General features: G+C 34.3%; 1 pseudogene; it reads right to left on the bottom strand.

Moving 5' to 3' along the window:
• Window positions 1-2675: 2675 nt before the first annotated feature.
• On the bottom strand, window positions 2676-3713 carry LOC130830432 (histone PARylation factor 1-like; annotated as a pseudogene).
• Window positions 3714-15020: the final 11307 nt, after the last annotated feature.

The following is a 15020-nucleotide window of genomic DNA, read 5'->3' as shown; positions in this document are numbered from 1 at the left end:
CCAAATGACTTAGCAATTCCACTCCTGGATATATATGCAAAAAAACAAAAACCACTAATTTGGAAAGATACGTGCACCCCAGTGTTCATGGCAGAATTATTTACAGCTGCCAAGATAAGTGTCCATCAACAGATGAATGGATAAAGAAGGTGTGGTGTATATATATGCAATGGAGTATTACTTAGCTATAAAAAATAAAATTTTGCCATTTGCAGCAGCGTGAATGGACTTAGAGGGCATTATAAGTCAGACAAAGGCAAATATTGTATGATAACACTTATACATGGAATCTTAAAAATACAACAAATTACTGAGCATAACAGAAAAGAAGCAGACTCACAGATACAGAGAACAAACTGGTGCTTACCAGTGGGGAGATGGGAAGGGTTAGGTTTAGGGTTAGAAAGCTTCTTTACAGAATAATGCCAAATAATATATTGATATGTGTTTCTTCCCTTTCTGAGATGGAGCTTATTCATCCCTCCCCCCCAAAATGGGCTGGAATTAGTGATTGCTTCCAAAGAATAGCATATGGAAATGAGAAAATAGTAACTTACAATAGAGGAATTCAGCAAACACTACCTTAACCAACCTTAACCAAATGATCAAGGTTAACTTCATCAGCAATAGGTCATTTTGATATTAACCTTTTGATACCTCACATAATGTGGAGAAGAGCACTTCACCCCTATCTATTTGTCCTCAAAATCCATAACCCAGTGTAACAAGTGGGAATATAACTGAGTTAAAATACCCCTAATAATACAGTGCCTGATACAAAATGTGTGGTTTCCTTGAGTTGGGATAACAGTTTTTCATTCAGACAAACGGTGTGTGGGAAAGAGGTTGCTGTGTTAAATAGAGTTGTCCTTTCACATCTATTCTCTACCCTTTCCCACCCTGGGAGCTTGATAATGGATTGTGTTGAACAGACTCTTATCACTTCTGTTTGACTTCAGTTAGGAAATAAGAGGATAGGAGGAGGCTGGACTTATAATTGATAATAGCTATATCCGCCATAGAAGGCTCCTGTTGAGGAGTTTTCTCCTGCAGGGTAAGCTTTCTATAGCTTCTAGCAGTGGCTCTCTGCTTTGGGATGAATTGCTTCTCCCCAAAATTCATGTCAAGGTTGTGATCCCAGTGCCTCAGAATGTGACTATGTTTGGAGTTAGGATCTTTAAAACAGGTAATCAAGATTAAATGAAGCCATTAGGGTGGGCCCTAGTCCAATATGATTGGTGTCTTTATAAGAAGAGGAGATTAGGACACAGACATACACAGGCAGAAGACCATCAGTAAGCTAAGGAGAGGAGCCTCAAATGAGATTAACCCTACCTACACCCTGATCTCAGAATTCTGTACTCCAGAATCATAGAAAATAAATATCTGTTGTTTAAGCCACCCACTGCGATAATTTGTTATGGCAGCCCTTGCAAGCAAATACACTCCCATGCCTTTTTTCTTTTAGCGCAGGGTCCTCTCACTACTGTTGCTTATTCTGAGATGCTCTACCATCTCTTGTTGGTTCCCATGTCCCTGAAAAATTTTGTAAGTTATTTTTAATCACCGAGATTTTAGTATATTATGTTATCTGCCAGGACCCTGTTGGATGTATTACTCATCACAAAGTAAACGAAGTGAACAGTGGTTCTCTAGATATTCTAAGTAAAATAAATGTTAGCTTTCTGGCTTATGGATCACAAACTGGATTTTAAATAAATATCCTCAATGAGACATAGCTGGAGTTTGGAGACAAGTATTCTGTTAATGATTATTCTCGTGTAGTTTAGCATCTTTGAGAAATTTGAGTTTATTTTATTATGATTAATTTATAAGTATACCAAAATGTGTACATTTAAGTATCTGGCCTCTTTAAATCATGAAACTCCAGAAAGAGTAAGTCAACATTTCTTTGCCAAATGTGTCACTTCATTTTGAAACTCATTTGCTATCACTATTTCTTGTCACACATAAGATAATTAATCCTATTACTTTGCATGACATCTTGCTTTTGACAAAATTGGTATAATTCATCTGGATTACTCTTTCTATTTAAAAAATAAATCCTACTGTCTTCCAGTGATGATGAAGATTTATCATCACAGGATACTAGAAATCTTCCAGGAATGTTTAAATGTAAATTTAGAAGAAGTGTGTCAAAACTGGCTATATTCATAAAAGTAATTTTGGATTAAGTACATTGTACAGCTTGATGACTGTTCCAAAGTACTACTTATTTAAATGTGTATATTAAAAGTTAACTTCTGCTTGTTTTTATTTGTTTGTTTTTAGTATCCTCAAAATATATTATTCTCTATGATATATTACTTTAAGGAAACATGGATTATTAAGTACTGACAAAGTCTGATCAAAGCAAAAAAATTCTTTATACTAAAGAAAAGAGAGAAAAAACATAATTAATTTTAAATATAAATTCCAAATTTTGAGGCTCATAATATTGGCTTATTTAGACAATGCATTTCTTATTTATTTACATATACCATTTCTTTTATTTAGGATATTAGAAAATTTCAAAGAAATCACTACATTTTTTTTTTTAGAAAAGTTTTTAGCAAATGCTTCCATCCATTTATTTTTTTTTATTCCTTAAAAACAAAACATCACGTTTCCTACTAAAGCTCTGAAATACTGTATACCCGAGAGAGGCACCCCCACTCATGCTGCAAGCTGGTCCACATCCTCTCTGCTTCTGTTTGCCAGATGAGCTTCAATAATTTCTGCAAAAAGATTCCTCTTCAACAGATTATATGCAAGAGGTAAAAGCTGGCCAGCAACTTTATGAAAATAGTCGGAACCCTGGCAGAAGAGGTCCGTCCCCAGCTCCAGCCCCATCCCATAATCTCACTCATCATTAGCAAACTGCACATAAGTCATCATTTCCTGAACAGGAGCGAAAGCTTTGAGTCTCTCGGCATCACTGGGGGCCTCCACGATGGTCCTGCAGATTCTCCTGAGATTGGCATCCGTTTCAGGGAGCTCTCTGTAGCCAACATCATTTTTATCTACTGGGACAACCAAGCCTGCCCCATGGAAGGTCTTTGTCACGACTTTCTTGTCTCTCTGTCTGATCTTCACGGTTCTCTGTTCCAGTGAGAACCCCAGTTCTCTGGCTGCTTCTGTGAGTTTCTCATCTATGGTTTTCAAGAGACTAGTTTTCTTTTTATCTGTTACTTCTTTAAGTTTTTGCATCAAAAATAATTTGCAGCAAACACATCGTCTCCATTTTGAACAATGATACAATTTTTCTTTGCTTCATTTGTACCGACAAACACAGGAAACTCATCAGGAGAATCCCTGAAATACCCGATGTGGAACTGAGCTTTACTATCTCCAATAATAATGGTCTGGAACTCAGGAGGATCGTAGTAAAATCTCCAGTGAAGGTTAAAATTCAGGCTTGCTGATTTTTTCTTCATTTTATGTTTTCCGGCAAGGACATTGTAAGGACCCACTAATCGAAGTCCAAGGCTTGCAGAAAGTGAATCAGCTGGCTGTTCCGGATCAAGCCCTTCACAGAACCTCCAGAAGTGATGGAAATCTTCAGGCAGAGAAAGCCTGTAATGACTTTCTACTTCTTTTCGAAGGTCACTAGGCACGTCAGCTTCACAGCCTTTACTCTTCTTCGTAGCCATTGGTTTTTCACACGGTGGTCCCTCCCCGCCAGGCCTGCGCTTCCCACTGCCGCCCGCCATCCTGCCGCCCCTGCGGGCAGAAGCCCGTCCAGCCCAGAGCCCGGGCTCCGCCGACCGCTTCCGGTTCAAGGGCCACCAATCACCTATCACTACATTTTTTTTACGTGGCTCTTGCTAAATATGATGGTTATATGGACAAGGCTTTGTAAAATGAAATGATTTAAGTTGATATATACGCATAGAATATATATTTTTCCCATGACTCCAAATTTAGGTTAGACTAAACCCCTTGAATCTTGCATAAATGTTCACTAGGCATTGCTGCCTAAAATTTTTAGAAAGATAAATATTATTTCCAGTCTTTTATGAAAGTATTGTCCATCAGGTTGCATTTAGAATGGTACAGAAAATTCATCAGAGGAACAGTTCATGTCTGTCAGACTAAAATGGATACATTAGATTTCATAGAGAATCAAAATGAAACAATCGCTCAGCTGATTGTAGGACAAATCAGTGAAGCCTCTTAAAACATCTGCTGGAAGTTGTTAAGTGTTTGCTGATATGAAGCCTGCCTTCTGTTCCCTGCCATCACTTAGGAAAGTCCTGACCAGTTTAAAAATCAGTGTTCATGGATGCACGCAAATCACCAGAGATTCGTGTTGTATTTTTTAAAAAGTTGACTTTTTTCTCATGTACCTCTGAAAGTTTAGCAAATAATTTAATATTCATTTTCAGATTCAGAAATTGATTAAATTATTCTGAAGATCTTAAGATGATCAACCAAAAATTTTCACCCAGCTTAATACGTAAAGGTAATAATGATATTTACATTTTCTTAGTAATCAATAGCTTTCTTGATTCCTCTCTTTACATTACAGAATTGAAACACTACAGGAAAATAAGGAGAAAAGAGTGAGAGGCAGGGCATCATCTTTACTGAAGATTTCCATGTGGTTGGCTTTAGCAAAAGGGTTAAGAATGACCAGTAAGGATTTCAGCCCTTCTGACTTCACTTGCTATACTCTCCGGTCTTTATATTTAGCTCTATTTCACTTCTGTAGTACTTATTCTGTCATCTAGCAGAAATGGACATTTTTAAGAAGATTATAAAAGTCCTCTTTTAGATTTACATGTCCTAATAAACATATATTAACAATAATACCTACCTTAGGATATAGGACTAAATTAGTTATCTATAAAATGTACTTAGAACAGTGTTGGAGACATGTTAAGAAATACATAAATATTTTCTATCATCATCATTACCCTCATTATTATTATGAGAAGAGTAATTTGACTCACAGGAGTGAATTATAGACATCTACTTTGCTTCAGGAATTAAAAAATATGCTCTGAAATATATCCAGAGTAATACAATAGCTAATTACCCAGTAGTATAACCTGAAATTTGGTTCCTGAGTGTTCTGAGCCCTTTAGGGTTGACTCTTTTCCTCAGTGAAATCATCAGAGGATGTGCTTGAAAGTTCCCTAGGTTACAGCTACCTTATCTAGCTATCAGTATTGTTATTAACATTGATAGTTAAGATTAATATCCTTATGCATCATGGAACTGTTGCTGTTGCCTGCTAGTTCAGTAAAAACCTTATCTTCCTGTTGAAGCAATCAATACGTGTACAGCAATGAAATATTTCTCACTAGGAAACAAAAATTCTAAGCCAGGGAATCCCAGTAGGCCAGGTAGCGGGGGAAAGGAAGAGAAGAGTTTTTTGCTTTTTTTTTTTCCCCAGTGACTCATCGGATATAATAGTGAAGGATATGATAGCTTTTTCCATCTCTTGTTTTTTTTTTTTTTTTCTTTTGTTTTATTTTTGATTTTTTAATACTCTACTCTCTGAATAAGAGAGAGGAAACTCCATCACATATTGTTAGTGTATCCCTAGAGCTACTCAACTAACCTCTACATATACTATCACCTGACTGACTTCATTACTTAATTTTCAATATGTCACTTCATGTTGTAAGGGCTATTGTTCCAATGTGGGGAGGGGAGGGTAGTATGATAAGTCCAATAAAGGAGGTGGGGTTTGTAAACATGTATTTATCATAAGTAAAAACACTTTTGAAGAGTCTGGGAGAGAAATGAGGATAACATTAATAGGTTTACCACAAAAATTGGTCTAATCCAGGACCATTTCAAACAAACCTGTGTTTAAAATCTCCCCACCAATGAATGCCATGGACCTCCACTCATCATATTTAAATATATGTTTGTACATTGAATTACTTGTATAAAATCATTGCCATTGCTAGGTTTCTCATGATGTGATATACGGCATTAAGCAAGTCCAAGTATGCTTGGACTAATAGTAAGTAGAACAGAATCCACATCCCAAATAACCCCCTTTTCAAGAGTAAACCTTACTTTGCCAAATGTAGTCAACCTTTCATGATGTGTCTGCTTTACTGTGAGATAGCACAGCAGTGTGGACATCTAGAAATCCTTCTTAGCTTTATTTCCATTCAGTGGAAAATGATCAGGTCAGCATACCAAGTGTGTTTTTTGTGGCTTAACGATTCCTTTAAAGAACCATGACTCTTCATTCACTTTTGGAAACAATTATTTTATATACCCTAGATCACTAGACCAACAGAAATTTTATTAAAATGATGGACACCTAATTTTTATGGAATTAATCTCCTACTTTATGACCAGAATAATTCTTAACAGTGTATAGCATTCCTGATATCCTGTGTTCTCTAAGTACTATCAGCAGAGAGATGTAAGGAATTTATGCCACGATGTCGCATGCAGTGTTGGACATTTAAGGCCCTTTTATTCTCATTTGAGTCCTAGAGCCAAAGTGTGACTGAAATCCGATATGATAGAAAGAACATGTACTGTTATCTCTGCCTTAGGCTTCTGGTATTCTGTAACTTTTGGAGTGAGAGGGGGAAAACTGCACATTTGACAGTTTCATTGGTATTTATCAAATCGTAGGGCTCTATTGATTTGCTCAAATAAGGAGTACACATCAGATAAAATCTCTGAATTTGAAATTTCCAGTTAATGAAACATGTTAAACCACTCTCTTTCTCTGCAAACCGTCTGACTTCTTTTGAGAATAATCAGGGAATCATATTTTATGTCTTTGATGGTGACACTAGTCTCTATGAATCCCCAAGTGAAATAGTATTGCCTTTGGTTTACTATTTTGGGAGAAAGATATTTCAGTTTGGTACCTTGTACTCAAATGATCATATAATGATTAGAGCAGATTTGAGAATTCTGCTGAATCCTATTACAAATATACATTTAAAAAAACAGGAAAATAATTTTAGGCAGGATTAAAAGACTCACTGAGAAAAATATTTATCACTTGACAAAGTAAGCTCCACCTTCAGCAGTGGACCCCAGAGGTGTTCACTTTGTCCAGAATCATGAAGAGCTCAGAGCCAGTTTTGAATATGTTCTGTAATGTTAATTTCAGGCTTTTTAGTTTCCTAGTATATATTCACGCTGTAAAAAATAGCAGCGATTATATTTGAGGAATTGTAGGAACAAGAGTTATGGAACATACCTGCGATGTTTTATGAAATACTTTCTCAGATTTTGCTGTCCTGGGAATCCTGAGGTTCCAATTGAAATCAGAAAGCCCATTTAACTGCAGTATCTCACTATAGGGAACAATGAATCTACAACCACTTTTTAAAGACCACTACAGGCTCTGTTCTGTGGATTTCTTAATGACTTGGTGAATGACTTGACTTCTGGGTCCATTCAGAGGGCATTATTTGGGTTCAGTGAGTGTCTTACACCTGATAAATCTACTCAAAAAATTTATTTCTCTGTGTTCTTAAAGTATATTCACTGCATTTTAATCAGGAATTTCTGGCATCTCAAATTTAGTTTTCATGGCCCAGTACTGAATCCAAATATGTCATCTAATCAAGAAGAATGATTATAAACACTCCCATCTGCTTGACCTAGCATACTGCGTGCAGAATATCTGGCAAATGCACTCATATTCATAAATTCAAGCCAAACTAAAATTATGTTCAACCTCAATTTTGTACAGGCTTCAGAAACCGTTCACAGATCTACTTCTCCTGATTTTATTCTCTATAATGAAATTTAAAACAACTTTAGAGTCCTTAAGTCCATACGTGTGAGTCTTCTGCTCCCAGGTTTGACTTGGTAATTGATCCACAGAGCATGATCTAATCTGGTGCAGTCTGGAGAAAAGGGGGAGACTTGCATAATGTTTCTTCTTACAAGATTAATTTTTCAGGAGAGGTTGCTAATGGATCTTCAGAAAGGAGGGGAAGAAATGATTCTACCAGCGGGGGAGACTCTTCACTATAAGATAATGTTCATGACAGAGTGATTTTTTTTTTCAGCCTTTAGAACAGGATGTAGCACATAATAAACTCTCAAAAGAGATTTGTAGAATTAATGAATGAATTCAAACCTTCAAATTTGACCCTCCCTTCTCTTTTTCAATCAATTCCCAAACGTTACATAGAAAATCTAAAAGGTTTTGCATTCAAGTGTTATTGAAATTTGACAACAGAGGATTTGAAATTTGATTTTTTTTCCATCAGTTTTCTTAGCAACATGGCTGAAAAAGGTAAGAACGTACTTTAGCATAATTATAGAGTTATGGAATTTAGCCCGATCAGAGAACTTAGAAATGTGGAATTTATATCCTTTTTATTTAAGCAGAGTATTTGAAAGAATCATCCTTCCTGTATAGTATTTGAAATAATAAAGTAGAAATATGTAATTGTCTACTTTGGCAGTGGCAGTTTATTCCCATGGTCTTTAACTGATTTATACATTCAATACAAAATGACTGGTGGGAAGCCATTCCATTTCAATCACTGTTCTAGGCTAATGGGACACAGCAGTGAACAAAGAGATATTATCTCTGTCCTAAAGAACTAACGGTTTAATAAAATGAAACAAGTAATAAACAAATTGAGTGAATATATAGCATGTACAATGATAGATGCTATGGAAAGAAAAAAAAGTAGTTTATAGGGGGGTAGGGAGTGCTGGCAAAGGACATGGGTTGGTACTTTATATTTTCTTTTCCAGGTGATGAAAGGGGATCATTTGATGAACCGTTTTATCACTGTACTCCTTGAACTGCCATAAAGCCATTCCTTATCCTTAACTGGATCTTGACTGGTCTTAATCCCACCAGGCCAGATGCCTTCTCTCAGATGTACCCAGAAAACCCACTCTTTGTGTATAATCCATATATGTACCAATTGCTCTATCATTCAGGTTTTGGTGTTGAGTGGGAAAGCAAAAAAAAAAAAAAAAAAAAAAGAACAAAAAAACAGCAAAGCAAACTGCAGAATTCAGACAGAAGAATACAATTATTAGAAAGTGGTGTTAAGATCAATGGAAGCTCAAGATTGTTAGAGAAATAAAAAATGTGATTACACAGTCTGGAATGATACCAAAATAGTAAGGCAGAATTAGTCCAACATCAGTCCTCTCATGGCAAAGATACATTGGAGTTTCTACCAAAACTTCACAGTTGTTGGACACTGGATGCTGCTACCAAAACTGTTACCACAGCTACCTTTATAAATTATTGACACTCCCACAATGCTTGCCAAAACTTATATCATTGGATTCTGTTTAAATGATAGAGATGTTTTTATCTCATTTATTGAAATGATGCAATTATGACTAGCCTCAAGAAAGCTAAGAATTGCTGACTCTCCTGTTAGGTTTTGATCAGAGGATAGAACTATCTTAGATATTTCTATCAGAACGTTATAAATACAGAGGATTGGAGGCTTACCAAAGTGTTTGAGTGGAGAATAAATGCCAGGAAAGCTGCCACTAGAAGTGCAGGAATCATAGGAAACCAACACTAATGATCTTAGCTCCCTGATGCAATGAAATGACTCATTCACTAAAGAAAACCCATATGCTTCTAGAAAAATATCTCACTGACTATCCGACGAAGGCCACACATTTTCTTTTAACAGCTTTAGTAGTATATATATATAAATGTATAATATGATATATAAACAACTGCGCCTATTTAATGTCTTTAATTTGACGAGTTTGAAACATATGCATGTATGATACTATCACCGCAATCAAGGTAACAGACATATCCAACATATCCCACAGTTCCCTTGTGTCTCTTTGTGGGCTTTTTTGTGTGTTTGTTTGTTTGTTTTTGTGGTAATAATGCTTAATGTGAGATCTGCCCATTAACAGACTTTAAAGTGCACAATACCCTACAGCAGGTCTCTAGGACTCGATTATCTAGCATGACTGAAACGTTAAGGTCAGGCCTGATTAGTACTTGCATGAGAGGCCACAAGCTTTCTGTGAAGGCCAAAGCAATAACAGCTTCTGCCTTTATTTTGGTTTGCAAATTTCAAGCAAATGATTCTCGTTGGTAAACTCTAACCCAGAGGTTTGCTGTAAATGAAGTTAGAGAATATCATTCTGAAGTTTTCAGACATTTTGATAAGGGACCACATAGAAAGGGGCTGGGACTGGAACACAGATGGCAAGAGTCTATCCAGTGCATTCACTTCACCAGCCTTCCTGAAGCTAGTCACAGGCACGTGTACTCCGTACAACATTTTTTAAGTTAAAGAAAGTAATTATGTAATCACTGTTATGAATAGAGCATAAAGAACTCTAAGAATTTCAAGAAATACTGTTAGAAAATGAGAAATGAAAAATAAACTGGTATATCTTAGAAAAGAAAGTAAAAAATCATTACAGAATTTATGTGAATATGAAAGCAGTACAAAAGGACATAGCACTATTAATATAATAAATTAAGAAACATAAAAGTCATGATCAAGAATAGTAAGAGAAAGGAAATGAAAATTAACAAAGTGTTAAATAAATTCTGAGTGAAATAATTGAAATGGAAGGCAGGAAAGGAAATCTACCTTCTGCCTAACTGGTGTCCTTGAGGAAAGAATTAAAACAATAGATTTAAAAAAAAAGAATATTGAATACAGAAAAAAAATTCCAGAAATTAAAAATAATTTTTATACACACAAATTAAAAGGGCATATGTTTTCCAAGGAGATAAAAGAGATTTGGCATATAGTAATCAACACAGAGATACAGCTGGTTAAGGTTCTGAAATTTTCTAATATAAATAAATGAGTCAAATCAGAGGCAAACAATTATAGTAATCTCTAATGGGAAACTTATATCCTACTTATCCCTTGCTACATTCATTGGCATAAAGAGATGTTTCTCCAAGACATTTTGTAGTAAACAAACTATTGTTCAAAAAAAAAAGGTAGCTGAAAACTTGTTTAATCATGTAAGAATTAGTTCCCATAAGCCCTACCTTTAGAAAGTACTAAATACTGATATTCAAGCAAGCCAGAAATTAGTCAAGTGATTATTGCCAAAATTTTGGAGGCAACCAGTAACCATCGACTCTATTGCCAAATAATAGAAGTAATACCAAAATAAATATGGTCACAAACAAGACTATTAATGATATAAAACCTGCATGTGTAGAAATGATATAAAAATATATAAATAAAGAGTATATGCAGAAGACTACAAAACAGTGATGAAAAGTGTTCGTGACAAGCTAAGTAAATGAAGAGATAAATCATGTATGTGAATTGGAAGACTTGATGTTCTTAAGATGTTAATTCTCCCCAATTTTATCCATAGAATCAACATAACACAAATCAGAATCTCAGCAAGCCGTCTTGTGGATATCAACAAACTGATTCTAAATTTTATTTGAAAAGTATAAAACCCCAGAATATCCAACACAGTTCTGAAAAAGAAGAGGAGTATTGGTGGACTCATATTATCTGATTTCAGGCCTTACCAGAGTCCGCATTAACTAAGACAACATGGCATTGGCAAAAGAAAAGATATGTAGGTTAATGGCACAGACTAGAAAGCCCAGAAATAGGTCTACGATAATGTGGTCAACTGGTACTTGACAAAGAAGCAGATTTCCAAAAATAGAAATTAAGGAAACAATTTCATTTTCAATAGCATTCAAAGCAATTAACCTACAGAAATCAGTGGCCCTTTCATATAAAAGTCATAGCTAGAAAATATATCAAAAAAGTTCCACTTACAATGGCCAAAACTGTGCTAAGGCCACTAGATATAGACATAATACGAAATGAGCTTGATCTATGTGGAGAAATATTTAAAGTAATACTCCAAGACTCAAAGATGGGATAAATAAGTATATATGAGGTTTTGCATAGTAATATTCAAAACAATAAGAATGTCATTTCTCTGTATATTCATCCATAAATATAATGAAGTCCCAATAAAAATAAAAACAGTATTTTGTAGGAAGGAGATGAAACAATGAATCTGGCTTAAGAAGTCATATGAAAAAATAAATCGGTGTAATAGCTAAGAGCTTTCTCAAAAATAGTGTATAGTAGAAGGATGGGGGGGTTAACCCTATCAGATATTAAAACACAATGTACAGATGCATAGATCAGTCAAAATTCTAGAAATAGCCTTCATACAATTCTGTGATCTAGAATATGAATGGTGGTGCATTTAAAAAATCAGTGGGTAGAAAAGATGCATGATTGAATAAATTATGGTGGGAAATTAGACTGTCAGGTGGTGGGGATCCATATATATTTTAATAGCAACAATACTTAGCTTTTTTGGAAAAAATCTTTACCACGTATAATCTGTATAGGTAAAACTTGTATGTTATATATGTTACAGTTTATATAAGTTCAAAGTATTTTTGAACTTACATATGTTAAAAATACCATATTGCATTTGCCCTGAGAACTAGAACTTAGTTTGGACAGAAATGTAATCCTGTATTGCAGCATCGGATATAGAGCAAACTTCTTACATGATCTGATGTTTGGATAGTGTTATTATTGTTGTTTTTGTCTGTTTTGTCTACTCTATAAATTCATCAGTCAGGTTGTTTGTGTAATTTCTGTTTTAGTTGTAAATAATGCAGTAGAAGAAGGGATATATAAATTCTATTTGCAAAGTCTTCTTCAGAAATAGAATTTGATGATGTGGAGAACTTATTTGTAATCAGTAGTCTTATTGAATATGTTAGTCACTATATTTTCTATCCCTTATATTGATTTGCAAAGTTTTGAAACATTTAATGTGTTACATAAATATATTGATTGGGCAAATGAGAGTTATATACCCCTGAATCTTAAAACAATCTATGGAATAATTATAACAGTGTTTTTCCTCATTAAACTGTACTTCAACATAGTGTCACTTATTTATTGCTGTACATTATCTATATGTTAATTTTGGACTTGATTAATTAATGTACTATAAACAATAAAAGCTAATAGCAACAGTTTAATAATTAAAACTACATGACAAAATTAAGAGAAAAATTCTCACACATTGAATTCAGTAAGTGATTGTTTAAAAACTGCATAGAAATCAATGATCTCATATAGAAGCAAACACCAGTAGCTGATAAGACCCAGATATATCAACTAATTGAATCATGTGCAAACTCATCTGATCCTAACTAATCTTTACATGGGATTACTCAGTACACGCTCAGAGGTTCTTAAATGGTTTGGTTTTTAAATATTTGCAAATTATCATATTGCTAAGGAAATATTTGAAATCCAGGCCATTTTTCCTTTAACAAAAGAACCCCTTGTAATATCTTCATGAAACCTTTAAGTATTCATAAGCAGAGGGTTGGTGAATGCTACACGAAACTAAACAACTACCAACTACCACCGCTTTGTTCACCATCGTGTTTCTAGAGCTTAGCGTAGGTCATTGAATAAATGCGTAAAGAGTATTTGAGTGACAGAAGAAGGAAATAGGGAAAGAAGCTTTGCCAGCATGACTTGACACACAATAAGCTCCAATTACTTACAAATTAAATGGCCTAATAAACATTAAGTTGTCCTAAGTAGAATTTTACTATCCGTAATATAATCTAAAATATTAACATGATCCTAATGATTCTCTTCATAGGTTCTAAATTCTCAGTGTAGTAATGAAGCAAATGATGCACTAAACTTTGAGGAAATTTGCTGAATGGCATAAAGCTTATGTGTGACAGTAATGGAACTGGGACCCAAGTTTTCATAACATATTTTAAATATTTTTATAGCTTTTAAGGACAATTATTAAACAAATATTTTTGAAATAAATACATTTTATATAGACGCAGCTCACACTATAGCATAAAGTTTCAGTTCATATCTACTTCTTTTATTCTCCTCATTGTCTGTTCTTTTCTGCTTCCTTTTGTCAAGCTATATATCAAAACAGTAAAGTTAAAATGCAGACCAATATAGTAGCACATTTCTCCCAAACATTGATTCATAGTGTTGATTATGTTTCAAAGTCTTCATACATTAAGGAATTAAAAAGTAGAAAAGGAGTTTTTTTCCTGTATCCGCAGTTGTCTTGTATGATGGATACAGTGTCATACTTTATCGATTGATGAAGGCCTTAACAAGAATTTATATTATGCTTCGTTAATATGTATTTTAAATAATCAACTTGAAATTATGGTATATGTCTTTAAGTTATTTACTGAACATTGTTTATGTTAGAGTAAAATGTGCTTTCTTTACTTTATAACACAGAGACTGTTCCAAAGAGAAGGAAGTGGGATATAGTACCAAAAAGCTGATTTTCAGAAGTAGCATGAACTAATGCCTAAAATACTTTCAAATAGGATTTTGTATTTTTCTACTACGATTTTCTGAATACATGTGGTATGATCTTTATAATAACAAAAATCTGAAACAAGTTTCCAGAACTTGAGCATGAGATAATGAGTCCATTAATGACAAGTAAAGGAAATAAAAGGTTATTTCCTTTTAAAAAAGGTTATTTCCTTTATAAAAACTTCCAAATTGTTCATAGAATTGCTTCATTTTTATTTTTATAATTCAAAAACTGGATATTGTACCTAATAGAATTACACATCCAAAATCAGTGGGAATACATTCCCATGATTAAGCCAACTGAAATAGTAATTTCAGCTGTAAGTCTTATTGATGGCCCTTAATTTTTCAAATACATATTGGTTTAAATAAAATATATAAAATTGTACAAGTGTTATCAGTGTTAGAGAAACAGTTGGTCGTGTAAGATTAGACTATGGCCTACAAGGAAAGCTATTATAATTGAGAGTTTAAAATTCACTAATTCTCTTTATCTTTGCATTACATTTCTATTCTTTAATACTGAAGGAACTAATTCTGTTTATTTCCTTAAAATAGCTATAACTTGCACACGGTTTTCAGAAGGAAACAGTAATATACTGTATTTTTTAAACTGTGCCAGCCGTATATTATCTGGTGAATTCATTCTCCTTTATGTTGAAGAAGGATTGCCTCACAGCTTCAAATTCCATTCCCTGTGAAGTTCCACATCCA

This window comes from Hippopotamus amphibius, chromosome 10, assembly GCF_030028045.1.
Source record: "Hippopotamus amphibius kiboko isolate mHipAmp2 chromosome 10, mHipAmp2.hap2, whole genome shotgun sequence".
NCBI classification, from domain to species: Eukaryota; Metazoa; Chordata; class Mammalia; order Artiodactyla; family Hippopotamidae; genus Hippopotamus; species Hippopotamus amphibius.
This window is presented reverse-complemented; position numbering and strand designations above follow the sequence as displayed.